This window comes from Nicotiana tomentosiformis, chromosome 7, assembly GCF_000390325.3.
Source record: "Nicotiana tomentosiformis chromosome 7, ASM39032v3, whole genome shotgun sequence".
Taxonomy (NCBI): domain Eukaryota; kingdom Viridiplantae; phylum Streptophyta; class Magnoliopsida; order Solanales; family Solanaceae; genus Nicotiana; species Nicotiana tomentosiformis.
This window is the reverse complement of record NC_090818.1, coordinates 57,069,216-57,086,347: the sequence shown is the minus strand read 5'-3', so window position 1 is coordinate 57,086,347 and position 17,132 is coordinate 57,069,216. Positions and strand designations below refer to the sequence as shown.

The window sequence follows — 17,132 nt, the reverse complement described above, 5'->3', positions numbered from 1 at the left end:
GATATCCACAATAATTATTTTTATTTAATTGTGTTGTGTTTTAGAAAACAGAAATTATTGCGGTTACTAAATTTTGTTATAGAAAGTTATTACAAGTATTATTTGTGGACCACGTAATAGTTAATGGGAAATATTGCAAAATTTAATACCACTCAAAGACGCCGACCTAACGCCACCGCCTTTGAAATATTCTTTGGTCCAAATACATCCGCTCGTAGCCCGAACGCAACGCGGTATCTTCATCGCTTAATCTCAGCCGTCCATCCAACCTCATAACTCTATAAATAGACTCTCCAGTTATACAATTCCTCCATCCTAGTTTGTTTTCTTTGTTCGCTGAGCTTGTGATTTCCCTGCTAGGTTTGTGGTTTTCGATCCGTAGATTGTCGCTGTTGAGAGTTTGAGTTCCGCCCCAGAGATTATCCGTTTGAGGTTTTTTGATTTGAGATTCAGTTTTGTAATTAGAATTGGTGTTTCTCTCCTTTGAGGCTGCAGAGATCGTTTGTTGATGTCGGTTTTTGGTATTTATTTACACGGTTCTCGTTTGTAGTATTTTGTGAAGATGATGTGATGCCTTCTTTTCTGAAGTCGCAGTTTGTCCGGTAGCGATCGGTTATTGTTTTGATTTCTCTTCTATCTTCTTCTGTTATATAAGTCTCACTCGCTTCCACTACCTTCTGGCTTCGTATCGTTGCTTTCTCTCATTCAATTGGTAATTTATTTGGAATATGTGATATGGAATGATGGCTGGGGCTTCTTTGGAGTTTCTTTTTCTGGTGTGAGGTTCGGTTTGCAATTAGTTCTGTTTTTTCTTCTTTGTTGATGGTTTGTAGGTCAGACGTTTCCATTGTTTGATCAGGTCTGAGTAATGATTGTAGGAGAATGATTAGGGGCTTCCGGTGGCGTTGATGATGATTATAGTGACTTCCGGTGGGTGATTTTTTCACATGGAATTGCAGTTAGTACCTTCACCCTAATCATAGCCATGGTATCTCACCCACCAACTACTTTAATAAATAGCCTGCCTTTGAGGATTGTAACCTCATGGTTTCTCAATGTTCCTATTTTCTTCCCTTCCCTGTTTCAACTTTCGCGAGTCCTTTTAATTTAAAAAAAAAAAATTTGTTTTCGATTGAAATTTCTTTTGTTTCCAATATTCAACATTTATGTTGACAACATTGACAGCAGATAAGAAATTTCGTCTTCATTTAAACCTGCTATTCCTATCATGCTATTGCTTCTGGTTTTTCGGATTTTGCAATCCCTCAATTGTGTGTTGGTGAGATCCATTCTAGATGCAATTTTGGGGGAATCAAGCATGCTTTCAGGTTTTGGGAGATTCTGAGGTTGCTGTGAGATTCCTCTATGCAATTAAGTACTCTGTTTTTTTTTCCATGGATGGTATTTGGAGTTGTTTGTGTTTTTGATTTACATGAGCTCCTCCTCCTGTTTTGAAAGGTGCGCTGATGTACACTGATTTGCCACGCTATCTGAGCTATCAATCCCCTGAATTCTCGAGCAATTTTGCTCCCTTGCTGACTTGCAATTTCAGATAAATGATTCCGTGATCTATTCTAGTGCTGTGTTACAAGTAGGGGACAACCACAGCGTGGAGACAACTGCTTGGGATATGATATCTCGACTTTCATCTTATATGCTATTTCGCTGCCAATATCCTTTTATTCCTCGCATCAACTTCTTTTACCTTGACTTTTTTGGTCGGGTCATCAGTGGATTCCGTACCTAGGTGTGGTGTCAGTTGTCAAGGATACATGGATGGGTTATCTAAAATTTGATCCGTTGTCTCTACAGGCATAAGTGTCTTACTTTGGTGTTTGTGTGGGGAAGATGCAGAGCAGGTTCCCCCCTTTGACTATAGGTATTGGATATTTTGTGTCTTGGAGCTTTGTCAAGATTTCTGTTAAATGGAAGTTCTGAGCTACAATAATTCTTTTTGCTAGTGTGTATACTATATTCTGCTGCCACTAGTTTTGAGTCCAGATGCTCGGATCTTCGATGATCCAATGGACGGATGGATGTGTAGAGACCACGTGGTGAAATTGCAAAGGTCGGTTGTATGCACCTTGACACATTTTTTCTTGGTCCTATTTGTGCTTGCACTGTAATCCGGTTATTGTCAGGCCTTGAAAAGAGGGGGGGGGGGGGTCCAATCTCATCTCTGGAATATCTAGTGATTTCGTAGTTGGTATGGATTTCGCCAACTTTGCACTTAACTGTTGCCTTTTTCCTATGCTTGCAGCTGTGGGTAGTCTGAGCAGTGAATACTTCTTTTCATGGAGCGATTGTTTGGTTTTAAATTGTCGGCTATCTGTTACTATACAACTCACTCACTACCAGCACCTTCTATCATCGTGTCGTTGCTTTCCTATGATTGGTAGTTTATATATTTCAGTTTATTTTGTCTTTGATTTTCTGTAGGTTTCTGATTTGCTTTTCTTTGTTCATCTCTGTTGAGAAGTTGAGCATGGACCATGTAATTCAAGCGGGTGATCGGGGTTTGGGAGTTCTTTTTGAGTTTTTTTTTTTTTTTGGTGTCAGATTCAGTTTGCAGGTACAATAGTTTTCTTTTTCTTCTTTGTTGATTAGAGACGGTTGTTTGTATGTCAATGTTGCCAATGTTTGATCTGGGTAATGATCATAGGAGAATGATAGGGACGTTTCTGTGGCTTGGATGAGTATTTTCTATTTCGGGAAGGTGGGTGATTTCTTCTCAAGGAATTGCAGCTAGTACCTTCATCCTTCTCATAGTCATGGTATCTCATGGATTCCCCTTTACAGATAGCCTTTGAGGCCTTCCTCTTTTTTTTTTGTGCCATTGGTTTCTGATTTGCGTCCTTCAACTGTCAATGCTAAGAATGAGTCTGGCTTGCTGGTGTGACCCATTCTAGATTGCACTTTTGGGGGAACCAAGCATATTTTCAGGTTTTGGGCCACTTCTGAGGGTTTTGTTGTGACATTCCACTATGCAATTAGTTCCATATGGATGCTGGGCATGTTAGCCATTGTGTTCCAGTTCTTTTCCCAGTAGTGATGATGGATAGAAGGATTATTCTGTGTTTTCTGATTTGCATGAGCTCCTCCTATTTTGAAAAGGGATGCTGGTGCGCACTGCTTTGCCCACACATTTGAGCTTCACTCTCCTGAAACCTCATTATCTTTGCTCCCCATGCGGACTGGATCTTCAGATGAACAAGTCAGTGATCTAAGCCTATGTGTCAGAAGCAGGGAACAAGTGTCCAGCATGGATCTATTGGTTTGGATATGATATCTTCCATCTTATATGCTAATAATTATTGTCTTGTTCTCGCACCAACTTCTTTTACCTTGACTGTCTCAATGCTTATTTGGTCCAATCGTCGGTGGATTTCATTCCTAGGTTGTGTCAGTTTTCAAGGATTCATGGATGGGTATCTAAGTTTTGATCCAAGGGCGCAAGTGGTTCTACAGGTGTAAGTGTCTTGCTTTGGTGTTTGTGTTCAGAAAGATGCAGAGCAAGCTCTTAGGTCTTCGACCATAGGTATCGGATATATTGGTCTCTTAGTTTTGTCGAAACTGCTCATATGCGGAAGCTCTCAATTGATGATAATTCTTTTCACAAGTGTGTATAGTGTATTGTGCTGTCATTTTAGTTTTCAGAGATGCTTATGGATGAAATCTCTTATGGTATGGACACCTGAAGAGTACGCAAACTCAATTCTGGATCTTTTGATAGCCCTGTGAAGTGCTCCTCTACTTTATGCGTCCTCTTTGCTTATCTTCTCCGTTTCCGTTTTCTTATGTTTTATCATGTCGGCATGATTTTGTTTGTTGGATGGATGTGTAGACCACAGGGTGACAGTAGATCACATGGTCACAGTAATAAGGATTAGATTTGGAAATTTCAAAGGTTGGTGTCCAGTATTTGGTGCTTGCTCTGTGATCTGGGTGTTGTCACGCTCCTAGAAAAGGAGGTTTTTCAATCTCGTCTCTGGCATCTCTAGTGATTTCCTTGGTGGTTTGGGTTTAGCCAACTATGCACTTAACTGTTACTCTTCTTTCTGTGCTTGCAGTTGCCGTGTCTTAGAGCAGTGATATCTTCTTTTCACGGCGCGCCCTTGTTTGTGGTTTAGGGAAATTTTCTGTTCAGTTTTCTTCCCTAATCTGAGTGCTTTCCTTCTCTCACCATATGCTCTTAGAGATGGTGCTCGTCTATTAGTTATGCTCTTAGAGCTCTTCTATTAGTTCTTTTGCAGAAAATCTAACATGTCCGCGGTGATTCCATTGCATGGCGGTGGGTATTGATTATTTTCATTCAACTTTTGGTTCTTTTATTTGGTGATTTATCTGCAGCCGTATTTGATTATTTCTATTTTAAGGTGTAATCAAGCTCTGCCAGCAGTGTCTAGATTCAACTTGCAGTATTTGTAGGGCTACCGTGCTGTTATCCTTATCTGAAGTTAATGATCAGCAGAAGAGAGATTTTAGATATCATAGGTTTTGATCAGTCAATATCTTTACTAGTATTAACAAGTCCGTCATCTATCCTACCCATATGTATCATAAGCAGGCCACGACATCAGTGTGGATGGAGCTATCAGTTTGGTTTGAGATCTTGACTTTCATCGTAATGTTAATATTGATGCAAGTAGTATCTTTTTCTCGCACAGACTTCTTTTACCTTCCCTTGTAGTGCTTATTCGTTTCGATCATTAGTGGATTTCATTTGGTGTTACTTGTCAAAGGATACATGGAATAGGTATCTAAGATTTGATCCAATGGTGCAAGTGGTTCTGAAGAAATAAGTGCCTCTTTGCTGTGGTGTTTTTTTTTTGGGAAGATGCAGAGCAAGTTTTCAGGTCTTGGACTATAGGTATTGGATATTTCGCGTCTCACAGCTTTCTCAAAACTGCTATAATATGGAAGCTCCCAGTTAAGTTAATTCTTTTCACAAGTGTGTGTATTCTGCTGTCATTTTTAATTTTTATTCCAGATGCTTGGCTCGGTTTCTTTTCACTCTACTCTATCATTATTTTCCATCTTGAGCAGCGATGCAACAATATGCTTTGCTTTCTGTAGATGTGGTGTGAGCTAGCAAGATGGCTGAGTTAGCTTTTGGTTTCATTACAAACTCCAGCTCTGGGCTAGCTATTCGTGTTCTCGCATACTATTCTAGTTTGGATTATTTTCTTCCTACAGGTGTAAAGGGATGGGTACTCAAATTTGCATCTCTTGATAGCCGCATAAAGTGCTCCTTTTGGTGTTCTTGCTACTTGCCTTCTCTGCTTCTGTTTTCTTTTGTTTATCACGCCAACTTTATTTTGTCTGTTGGACGGATGTGTAGACCAGATGGTGACAGTCATTGAGGATTTGATTTTGAAAATCCAAAGTGGTGTCCAATATGGTGTTTGCTCTGCACCCTGTATTTTGTCAGACTTCGAGGAAAGGGGGTTTTTCAATCTTATCTCTGAAATCTCGTTAATTTTCCTAGGTGGTATCAATTTGCACTCAACTGTTCCCTTCCTTCTGTGCTTGCAGCTTCTAGGTCTTAGAGCAGTGAATTCTTCTCATGGAGTGCTCTTGTTTGTTGATTTGCTTTTAAGGTTTCTTTAGTTCAGGCAGATCTAGGTATCAAGAGTTTCAATTCAATTTTCTTCCCTAATCAGAGTGCTTCCCTTCTCTCAGCTTAGGCTCTTGATAGTGGTGCATTCTAGTAGGTCCTTTTGCAGGAACTTTAACGCGTCCGTGGTGGTTTCCAGGCATGGTGGCGGGTAGATTGTTTTTTTGGTTCTTATATTGAGTGATTTATCTGCAGCCATAATCAATTACTGATATTCTATGGTGTGTACTTATGTCCGATCAAGCTCGTGCCAGCATTGTCTAGGCGTTCATGCAGTTGGCAACACTTGTAGGGCAACCTTGTTGTTTTCGTAGTCTGAATCAGAATATATTAACTAGAAGAGAGACATTTTAGCATACGGATTGTAAACGGGGTTTCCCCTTTGTAATAATTTTTTTTACCTTACAAAAAAAGAGAGTAACATTTCAAATCTAACAGATTCCGATCAATTGATGTCTTCACCAGGTAGCAGAGGGCTTTTGCTGCTCATAGTTTTGATCAGTTCATTTGTGGATCTGCGTTCAAACTGTTTGCTATCGGGTAAATGAAGCCTCTTTGTTTGGAGATCTCTTTTGAAGCATGCATATTATGTTTTAAATATTCTCTCATTTGATTACTTGCTTCTTTTGCTATTATGTAAAAGTTTTTGTGTAAGAGATCTCCTTCACATTTTTTCTCCACAGAACATTTCCACTTGAACAAAAGCTCGATTCATTGATTCTAAAATTCTCTTATTTTAATTTTGTAAATGAATGCAAGGTAATTATTTTGTTCTTTGTAATAGATCTTCACAAGAGTATATATCTTTTGGAACCCTTGTGAATCTACCACATATGTGATCATCGTGCAAGGTGGCAAGTTTTTCAAAATCTTAGTTTAAAGTTGGTTAGCTTTCCTTTTAATACTTCCAAATTGCCTTGTAATAATTTGCTTAACATGGTTGAATCAGCATTGACTAATAGGCAATCGTTGTGCCACTATCTTTGTTTTCTTGCTACGCTGTGGTGGTATGTTTAGTCAAATGTCACTTCACAAATTGTTTGATCAGCCAAATTTCACTTCACAGATGTGTCAATTTAGATCACCGTCAAAAGGCTCGGGGTATCCCTCAAAAGCATGTGGCTGGTTTTTATGTAGACCCACCAGGCTCAGTTTTTTTTCACTTTACTATCGTTATTTTCCAACTCGAGCAACGTGCAACTATTTGCTCTACGTTCTATAGATGTGGTCACAAATCTGTCAATTTGGATCACCGTCAAAGGATGGGGTATCCCTCAAAAGAACGTGGCTGGTTTATATGTAGAGCCACCAGGCTCGGTTTCTTTTCACTCTACTCTATTGTTATTTTTCATGTCGAGCAACGATGCAACAATATGCTTTTACTTTCTGTAGATGTGGTGTGAGCTAGCAAGATGGCTGAGTTAGCTTTTGGTTTCATTACAAACTCCAGCTCTGGGTCAGCTATTCGTGTTCTCGCATACTATTCTAGTTTGGATTATTTTCTTCCTACAGGCGTAATCTAATATGTGTCGCTAGGGTGATGCTGCCTCCTCCATCGATCGAGTTATGAGGGTGCACAGTACAAGGTATCAAGGCGTTGTGATATTGGAGCTGTTGGTTACAACTTCATTGCTTGGTCACTTCGTTGTCAGTCATGTTTTAGAACCAGCTATAGTTCATTTCTTATTTCTGATATTGTTGTCCTTTGGTTTCTTGGACTTCTTGTATTGTTGATTGATTAGGCACCTTGAATAAAATAAAGGAGATCTTCTAGGAATCATCCAACGTCCCTGACCGAGCTCGACCATTTTGAAAATACTGCCGGCTTTGCCTTTATTCATAGAGTATATCACTTCATTCCCCCTGTTGCACTTCCATGTATGGCATGTGCACTTTTCATATGGCATGATTATAGTGGTGTTATTCCCATTTTATCATCTTCTCTTATATATATTTATGATCTCTATTCCGCTGGGCTTTGATTTTCTCTGTTGCTGCATCATCAAACCTGTTTTGGGTATTTTTTGGTGTGATGCAGTTCCAATTATCTCCCCCCCCCTTGATGGGTAGAGGTCGTTGGTGGTGAGTCAACTTGTGTAAGATCTTTGTAGTTTCATTTAGTTCTGCCTTCTTTCTCCCCCTCCCTTGATGAAGTGTTTAGCGGTGAGAAAACATGTGCAAGGTCTTAAGCAGGTCCTACATAATACGCGAATGAGAATGTTCTGGTGTTTCTGATTACATAACCTCTTGTATTTTGGGAAGGTGAAGCTGGGGTGACATAATTTTTTCAAAGCTGCAGCTAGTCTTCAGTGGTTTGGATTTGACATCTCTATTCTCTTTTATTCACATTCACCAGTTAATTTTTTGTCTGACATCTGGAGTATTACAGGGATATTGAGAATGAGCATTTGGTTTATGAAGTGATGCATATGATGGTATGACTCTTGTTGTGGATCTCTTTTTTATCAGGCTCATGGCCAAACATCACTAGTTGTGAACTTTCATATGAATTCGTATGTACAAGTAGCATAGCCATCCTGTATGTTTCAATATGCAATTAGGCGAGGTGGCTTTGGTAGTAACTTTCATATGGTCCCAAATGGATTGGTTATGAATAGCCGTATGTACCTGGTAGATGCTGTATGTCAAGAGCTTAGGTGGGAATTCCTTCGTAGCTTTCTACTTTTTTGGGTAACAGTATTTAAAAATATTGTGCTGGAGTTATTTTCCGGTGGAGATTGCTTCAGTGACGATCTATATGGGTTTCTGGTGGGAAGTTTTAGCTGGTCGCAAAACATTGATTTCAGGATATATTCTGTGCTTGCTTTTTACAGGTATTTCGATATTTCTGAATTAGAGAATCTGATTTCTGGATATTATATATATAGTTGTCGCAAGATGCTATGAAATTGTGAACAATGTGTTTTCAAGTGCAACTTTTTCATGGAATGAACATACTGGTCAATCCCTCCTCTCGATGCAGTTACCCCTTGGGCAATCTTTCAAAAAGACTAGGACAAAACATCTATAGGTTCTGTTCTGGGCTGGTGCCATGACATTTTTACTTTTAGCTGCTAGGCATCTTCAAATTAACATCTGTCAGCTGAAGTCATGTTCTGCTCTAACTAGCCAGGTCCCAGAAGTTGTCTAGTTCTCTTGAAGTCCTATGGGGAAACAATATTTTTTTCCCTGTGAATGTTCCATTGCAGTCATGGGGGCTCTGCTTTACAGTATCTGCTGGAATTTCTTCGGAGGAACTTTCATATCATATCTGCTATTGTTGCATGATGATTCGGGTCCTAGACGGGCAGGGAGTTAGCACGGTGAACTCCATATCTTGTTTAGGGAATTTGAAGTGCTTTACGTGGTTAGGCTAGGGGCCAGTTAGTGCTACCACTGTTTGTTCATTTTGCGCACATAGTTCTGCTTGTACAACACTCATTTACTTTTAAGGTAAAATGATGGAAACCGAGAAGGACATAGTACCATGTGCTCTTTCTCCTAGGTATGCAATGAGGTTGAAGTGTATATGCTGTCAATTGAGATTTTTTGGTCCGAGGGAGCGTATCATATTTTCTCTCTTTGGAAGGAAGGATATCAGCCTTGTACGAGATATAACTTATTTCACCAAATAGATAAAAAGAAAACGGACACCCAGCTTATAGGTTTTGCTAGCTAGATAAACCAATGATGTGGTTGAATGTAAATGTGATTTCATTTGATCTTCTTTTGAGAACCTTTGACGTGGTATATTATGCAATGTTCTCGTTGGTAGGGATCTCACGGGGGGGGAGGGGGGAATTTTGTACCTGCAATTTGCCTTTTGCTTCCTGTTTGTTTTTTAAAGAAAAATATCGTAAATAATTTTTTTTTGTTTCCTGCATATGCTAAAGCAAGGAGCTCTGGATTGATTTTGTTGCTTTAAACACGGTTTTTTTGTGGGATAATCTGTTTGTTTTTTAAAGAAAAAAATAGTAAATAATTCTTTTTTGTTTCCTGCATATGCTAAAAGCAAGGTGCTGTGGATTGATTTTTTTGCTCTAAATGAGGTTTTTTGATGTGGAAATAATCTTTTTTGGAAGTTTTCATTTGTGAGGGAGATCCACTAGAGGGAGTTTGCTTAGGTATATGGGATATCTTTAGGGTGGTGGGTGTTTTATCTTTGTTTTCGTAGGCATTTTGTGAAGATTTGCTTCAGTATGCTGGAAGAGTTTGAGTTGTGAGAATCTCCAAGATAGTATTTATAACCTTTTCCGCCACCAGACTTTGAATCTCGATTTGACTGGTGATTTTGCCCTTTATTTCTTTCAATTATGAATGTTACCTAGAAGGTCATTGCCAAGTCTGAATTTTATTGGTTCCGATTCTCTGTCTTGTGATTGAATCGTGAATTTATCCTAGATTCTAACCTAGACAGTCAATCCTATGTCAGTTTGTATCCCCAAGTACAGTCATTGACTTGTATCCACTCTTCAACAATTCCCCCAATTTGTCCCTTTTAACCTAGGAGGTCACTGCTCAGTCTGTTCCTCCCAGTATTTATTTCCTTTTATATAATCCAAACTTATTTCCAGGCTGTTCCTCGGCTGTGTGTGTTGTTCGCGTTTGAGTTGATGCATTTTATTGAGCTGTTCTGTTTGTTCGATGATCATGTCTTGTCTTGACACCAACAGTAGTTTGGCCTTGTGTTTTCTCTTGTAGCTTAGGTCTACTTACTGCTACATTTTGTTTAGGTGACCCTTGTAACTCCGCCTGTCTAAACAGCCGGTCCCAAGCCCGGATTAAGGAGGAGGGAAGGTGTCAATGGTTCAATTAGTCAATCTGTTCTTTTTTAATCAATAGAAATGATTTCTGGAGCTGCCTTTGACTGTTTCTCCTTATTTGTCTTGAGCAATTCGGATGAAACTTTTGCTCCCTAGATCTGTCATTGTTTCTTATTTATCTTTATGCCACATCTGATTACAGTTAATAATACATATCAGGTATACATGGCAGCTAGATGAAATGTCTAGAGATGGGTTAGGGGCTTGTATTGGCAAGTCGACTGAGAAGTTTCAGTTGGGGAATCTTGCTTATCACGCAATTGGTAAATAGAAATGCGATAGCAAACTTATTATCCTGCTTTTTCAGAGAGAAAGGATTCACCAATGTTTTTGATGATTTAAGGCGCAGTCTCTTACATATGCTGCAATTTATTGACGATCCACCTTCACACTGAAAATATTGTTTCGTTATTTGATGGTTTCCAACTCGATATTAATAAAGGTTCGGTGTTAGCCTGGCAGCGTATGGATATGTTTTGTCAGGGTTTGTTTTCTACATAGTTGATGACCCAGTATATATCCTCAAAAGATAGCTGATACTCCTTCCCTAGCTGCAGTTTCAATTGTTTGTTATTTGTTGCTGGTTTTTCTTTTGTTTTCGCTGAAGCGCTGCTGTGTTTTATGTACATCTAGGTATCAGTTTGCAAGGTTAACTGTTTCAATGCGTGCAGACTTCCTCTGAAACCTGCTTTCCTTCCATGTCTTCTCCAATTTATTTATGATACACCTTTGCATTTGATAATTGTTTCACGATTGATGTCTATGAATCAACATAATACTCTTCATTATTTGCTATTTGCTTGTGAGGTTTTCATGAATGCTGAAGACTACGTGCAAATATCAGTTTGCTGTGGTGATCGAACTTCTTATCATTAGCAAGATTTGGAAATGATAGACGTGTGGTCTCTATGGTCGCTTGCGGAAACGTCCGAATTTTCAGAATGGAGGGATTGTAGTATTTGCAATGAAGAGGGATAGTATTTTTTTTTTTCCCAAGTCTACTCAAATGTAATGATGATCCAACTTTGCATTGGAAAAATCTTCCATTAGTATCAGATGTCCCACTAAATTTTCAACTAAATAAGGGGTTTGTGTTTGCATTTGCATTTGTCGCGACCCTTATATATTCTCATCATCTTTAAAATTTTCTTGCCTGCTTGCAACATAATATTCTTTGCTATTGCTTGTGTGGTTTAATATTGATGTTGCAGATAATATCCAATTTCAGTTTGCAATGGTGTAATTAAACTGATATAGAATGCTGTGCCAGATGGTAGTGTTTGACTGATAAGTCCTTTCATGTGAGTTCCTGTTCAAACAGTATTTTAACAGAGAGATAGAAGAATGGATTCAAAAGCCCCCTAATATCGTGCGACTTACCGTGGGGCAGCAGGTACTCTAAACTCCTGTTTCAAACAATAGTTTTAAGGTGAGGTACTTGTTGTCACTCCTGTTTCAACATAAGATTTGGGTGTTTTCATAGCCGACAACATAAGGAGTGGAGAGGACAGATTATAGTTCGCTTGTGTTATCTTTGTGAAAGGGCCCTTGAATGATGATCATATCCTGGTCCACAGCAGTTTATGCTGTTGACTTATGCGTTCGCCTGATGTTCCAATTTAACATTCCATGGATACTTCTCAAGTAGTAATGGGAACATCCGCAAAAGCTGAGGATGAGCCCGGATTAGATACTAGGAACCTGGCTTTTTTTGCATTTATTTTTGGGTCGTGGTGGAAAAAAATAGTAGCCCCCCGTGTCGAATAACTTTTTTGCAGATGTTGGAGTATCAAGGGTCTTCAATATTAATTCGGATATTCATTTATTTTTAGAACAGTTCATATTTAGATATCACATACAAACATTACAATTTTTTAAGTAAAAAATATTTGACAAGTAAATGAAAAATCATAGCAAAAATTTTGTTGATCCCCTGGAGGTAGTAATGGCGTATAAAGTGGAACAGGAGTACAACTAATGAGAGAATTTAGAGTTCGGTCTAAAGAGTAAGAAATTGTTGGTGCGAAGATGAAATTTCATATTCTCTGTTTGCATAAATAGATGGCTAGATTTATTGGTAAATTTTTGGTAATAGTTTCACCAATTTGGTGTTATTTAGTGACAGATCTTGATTTATCAGTAAACTAATACTTGGTCGAGATACTTTCAACTGATGCATTATTGTTGTACAGGTCTTTGCTTCTTTCTTTTTTGGATAACCGAGAAGTCCCGAAGGGGCAGTTGGCTCACCGTTTTAAACTCTGGGGATAATTGACATGTTATTCTACTATTTTTTACTGAACTACCAAGCTTTTGTTAACTTGTGTATCTGCTTCTTATAAGCCTCTTACTTTTTTTCTAGGACTACTTTAGAAGCATGCCAGGTCGCTTTGTTTCTTCTGGCTGCTTCTTTCTTGGTAGGGAAGAGCTTGATATGTGCTTTTCTTATTGAGCCTTACTGAAGAGTTTTACAGTCAAACATTAGCAAAATGTTTATTTCTAGTGTTTTGGCGATCTCCCAACGACTGCACTCCTTTAGACCACTTGGTAGAGAGGCAGAATGTTGGTCATCTTCTATATCGGAAGGTAATTTGTCTGTTCACAAAGTTGATTCCTCTAGAACATAAAAAAGAATCGCAAACTTATGTTCTTAAATGTGTTTTGGTTCATCTGAAGTATTTTTGGTGTGGAAGTATGAGCTCTAGCAGACGCTGTATAAAAACACTAGAAGAGATTTGCAAACCTTTTGTGTAAGGCAACTCAAGGAATATCAGGTTATTCCCATAAATTTGGAAGAATTTGTCTTTGAGAGGCCTCATATTTGTTCTGACATAATTTTGTAGATATTTCTAATGAGATTAGGACTTCCTTTTTGACTGTGTTAATTAAGTTTGCATTACCATTAGAAATATTCTGGATTTGATTGTTTATGTTGTTGGAGAGTGTAATTTGAATCATTACCATATAGTACTTTTTAGGTAGGTGCTGCAGTCGAATCTCTTTCTAGTTAGATGATGAGAATGATAAGGCGCCTTCGATAGTTAGATGAAGAAGTAGATGCCTTCTCCTTTTTTCTTTTAATTTTTTTGAACACCTTTTTGTTATCTACCATCTCCATATATCATTTCAAATAATGCAGAAACATTCTTGGTGTATGTTATCTATTGTTGAATTTTTTCCCCCCAAGTATATCAACTGTTACTGATATATCACTAATATAGTGACTCAGTCAAGATTTCCTCCCATGTTAGTCGAATGGGTTCAATTAACATGTCTGATGCTAATTTTTTAATGTGCTGGTTGGTCTTTGTCAGCATAAAAATGTAATGTTATGGACTTCCAAGTGCATTTTCGGAGATTGATAGTGTAACTCTAATGAGCACCTATTTTTTTCTCTATAAAAAAAATTCTTTTGTCAGTTTGTGCACTACGTCTTCCAGAATCTCTATTAGCCTCATCTTGGATGCTTAAACTTCAATTTTATTCAACTCAATTTTCAGCCTTCAACTTCTTGTTCTTTTATTTTCTTCTAAACTGAGAAATACCTTCCGAACATGTTATGTATGCTCACTGCTCATCCTTCGCTGTGCTGCTTTTATCATTGAACCAAAGCCCTGGGGGTCTGTCATCTCTTCCGGTGGTATGTTAGCTACTGGTCTATAGTCTAACTGGCACGTTTTGTAGCCAACTTAATATCTTTGGCAACGCTGTTTGTTCTTGGTGAGAACATGGGAAACTCGTCTTGTAAAAGGAGTCTGAGTTTCACTGTTTATGGAAGTTGAAAGGGGTCTAGTATAATTCCTCAACTATGACATTCTCCTGTGCTTGCACCACTGTAGCTAGATGGTGCGTTTCGACTTCCTTTATCCTGTGCTTGCAATTCCACTTCAATTTATTGCTAGCTTGTATTTCTAGGCTAAGCTTGCAGGTGAAGATTTCAAATTAAGAGGAGTTAGTTTATAGATATGTATAGTGTAGTCTTGTCCCACATTGGAAGAGGAGTAATATCTCCTTGTAGTGTATAGCTATAAATAGGGACCTTTTGTATTGTATTTATCATCCAATATCAATAACATATTTTTTCCCGTGCCTTCTCACATGGTATCAGAGCATTAGTGAGAAAAGATCACTGTGCGTCATTCCAGCGTTAACCGGGAAGAAAGAACTTAGTCATCGTGTAATTTTTCCGGTGACCTAAGGCTTGTCTAAGTGAAAGTCACTTTCTGTCGGTGTTGTGCTAAAACCAACACCACCACGAGGTAGATCACTCTCTGACTACCAACCCCTGAAATTTTATCCGACAGAAAAGCCGCCACGTTCCTCCACGCGCCGATAACAACTTTTCCGGCAAGGGTTCCGGCCACTTTCCGGCCATTTTTTCGCGAAGCTTCTTCAGGACAGTGTGCTCTCCTCAAAATTCCGAGCCTATCCATCTAATTCAAATCAAATTCCGGCCACTTTTATATTTTTCCGGCGTGAACAGTGACCTTCTGGCCATTTTTTGAAAATATTTCTTCAGGACAGCTTGCTCGCAAAGGAATTCCGAGTCTATCCATCCTGGTTACAACAAATTTCGACAACTTTGGAATTTTTCGGCGAGCTACAGTGTTCCCGGCGTGAACAGTGTTTCTGGCACAGAACAGTGTTCTGTTTTCCTGCTATAAACAGTGTTTTTCAAGCTATTTCTTCAGTTTTCTCATAGGAGTTGCTTATTTCCACTATTTCAAGTTAACCATACTACTACAAATTGTAGCGACATGGGAACCGATGCTTTGAATAGTCGGATGGTTTCTTTAGCAGAGTATATTGAGTTCCTTCAGTATAAAGTATGTAAGCAGACATCTTCTGTTGTTCAAACAGGTAATAGCGTGACTTGTTTCTCCCAATCTTCATCCTCTGAGTCTTAGGTCATTGATTCAGGTGCATCAGATCATATTTCTGGTAACAAATTTCTTTTCACTACTATTTCGTATTCTCAATCTATTCCAAAAGTCACAATGGCCAATGGGTCTCAAATCATGGCAACTGCAATAGGTCAAGCAAGCCCACTTCCTTCCTTACCTTTAGATTCAGTAATTTATGTTCCCAATAGTCCTTTTAATCTCATAACTGTTAGTCGCTTAGTCAAATCACTTAATTGCACTGTTTTATTTCTTGATGACCATGTTTTTATACAGGAACGCAGTACGGGGCGGATCATTGGTACCGGGCGTGAATCAAACGGACTTTATTACTTTATCCTTGCTAAATCACATGGACTCACATCTTGTCTTCCTTCTACAACTTGTCTTGTTACTGATTCATCAGATTTATTACATAAACGGTTGGGACATCCCAGTTTGTCAAAACTTCAGAAAATGGTATCTGGTTTATCTCACTTGTCAGCTCTAGAGTGTGAGTCATGTCAGCTCGGTAAGCATACCCGCTCCCATTTCCCTCGGCGTCTTGATAATCGAGCAGAGTCACCTTTTACTTTAGTCCATTCAGATGTTTGGGGTCCTAGTCGGATCAGTTCCACCTTAGGATTCCGCTACTTTGTCAGTTTCATTGATGATTATTCCAGATGCACTTGGATATTTTTGATAAAAAATCGATCTGAGTTGTTTTCTATTTTCCAGACCTTTCACGCTGAAATTCAAAATCCATTTGGGGTTTCTATTCGCATATTTCGTAGTGATAATGCCCGAGAGTATTTGTCTTCCCCATTTCAGCGGTTTATGAAATCTCATGGGATTATTCATCAAACATCTTGTCCGTACACATCTCAACAAAAAAATGGGGTAGCTGAAAGAAAGAATAGACATGTTATTGAAACTGCTCGTACCCTACTCATACAATCTCATGCTCCGTTGCGTTTTGGGGGATGCCGTTCTTACATCTTGCTATCTTATTAATCGTATGCCATCTTCAGCTATCCAGAACCAAGTTCCATTCTCTGTCATGTTTTCCCATTTACCTTTGTTCTCTCTTTCACCCCGTATCTTTGGAAGCACTTGTTTTGTCCATAATCTTACTCCAGGAACAGATAAGTTAGCTCCTCGTGCTCTTAAGTGCGTATTTTTGGGATTCTCGAAAACACAAAAGGGGTATCGATGCTACTCTCCTGACCTCCAGCGGTACCTTATGTCCGCTGATGTTACCTTCTTTGAAACCCAATCATACTTCACAGGTTCGGGTCATCACTTAGATATTTCTGAGGTACTACCAGTTTCATCTTTTGGAGATTCAGTCACTCCAGCTCCACCACCTACAGCTCCAGTTGTAGCTCCACTACCTATAGCTCCAGTTGTAGCTCTACCACCTATAGCTCCAATTCCACCACCTACATCTCCGGTTGTAGCTCCACCACCTATAGCTCCAGTTCCTCCACATAATCTAGTTCAACCTTCTGCAGCTCCACCACTCTTGACTTATCATCGTCGTCCACATCCAGCATCAGGCCCAGGTGATTCACGCCCCGCATCAGATTCTGTACCTACTGCGGACTTGTCTCCTCTTAGTCAACCAATTACACTCCGCAAAAGTGTACGATCCACACTTAATCCTAATCCCTACTATGTCGGTTTAAGTTATCATCGTCTGTCGTCACCATATTATGCTTTTATATCTTCTTTGTCCTCTGTTTTTATCCCTAAGTCTACAGGTGAGGCACTATCTCATCCAGGATGGCGACATGCTATGATTGACGAGAT

General features: G+C 39.0%; 1 long non-coding RNA gene across 32 annotated transcripts in view; it reads left to right on the top strand.

Moving 5' to 3' along the window:
• The first annotated feature begins 262 nt into the window (after positions 1 to 262).
• The window catches only part of LOC104101399 (uncharacterized), a 32,939-nt gene continuing 16,069 nt past the window's right edge, over positions 263 to 17,132 (top strand). For 7 of the 32 annotated variants that reach the window (XR_011409727.1, XR_011409726.1, XR_011409717.1 and 4 more), the window contains exon 1: positions 265 to 13,214. This is a non-coding gene — a long non-coding RNA (uncharacterized lncRNA). Of the gene's footprint in view, positions 13,215 to 17,132 lie in introns of all 32 variants that reach the window. The other 25 variants (XR_011409720.1, XR_011409715.1, XR_011409719.1 and 22 more) reach the window with 19 other exon arrangements.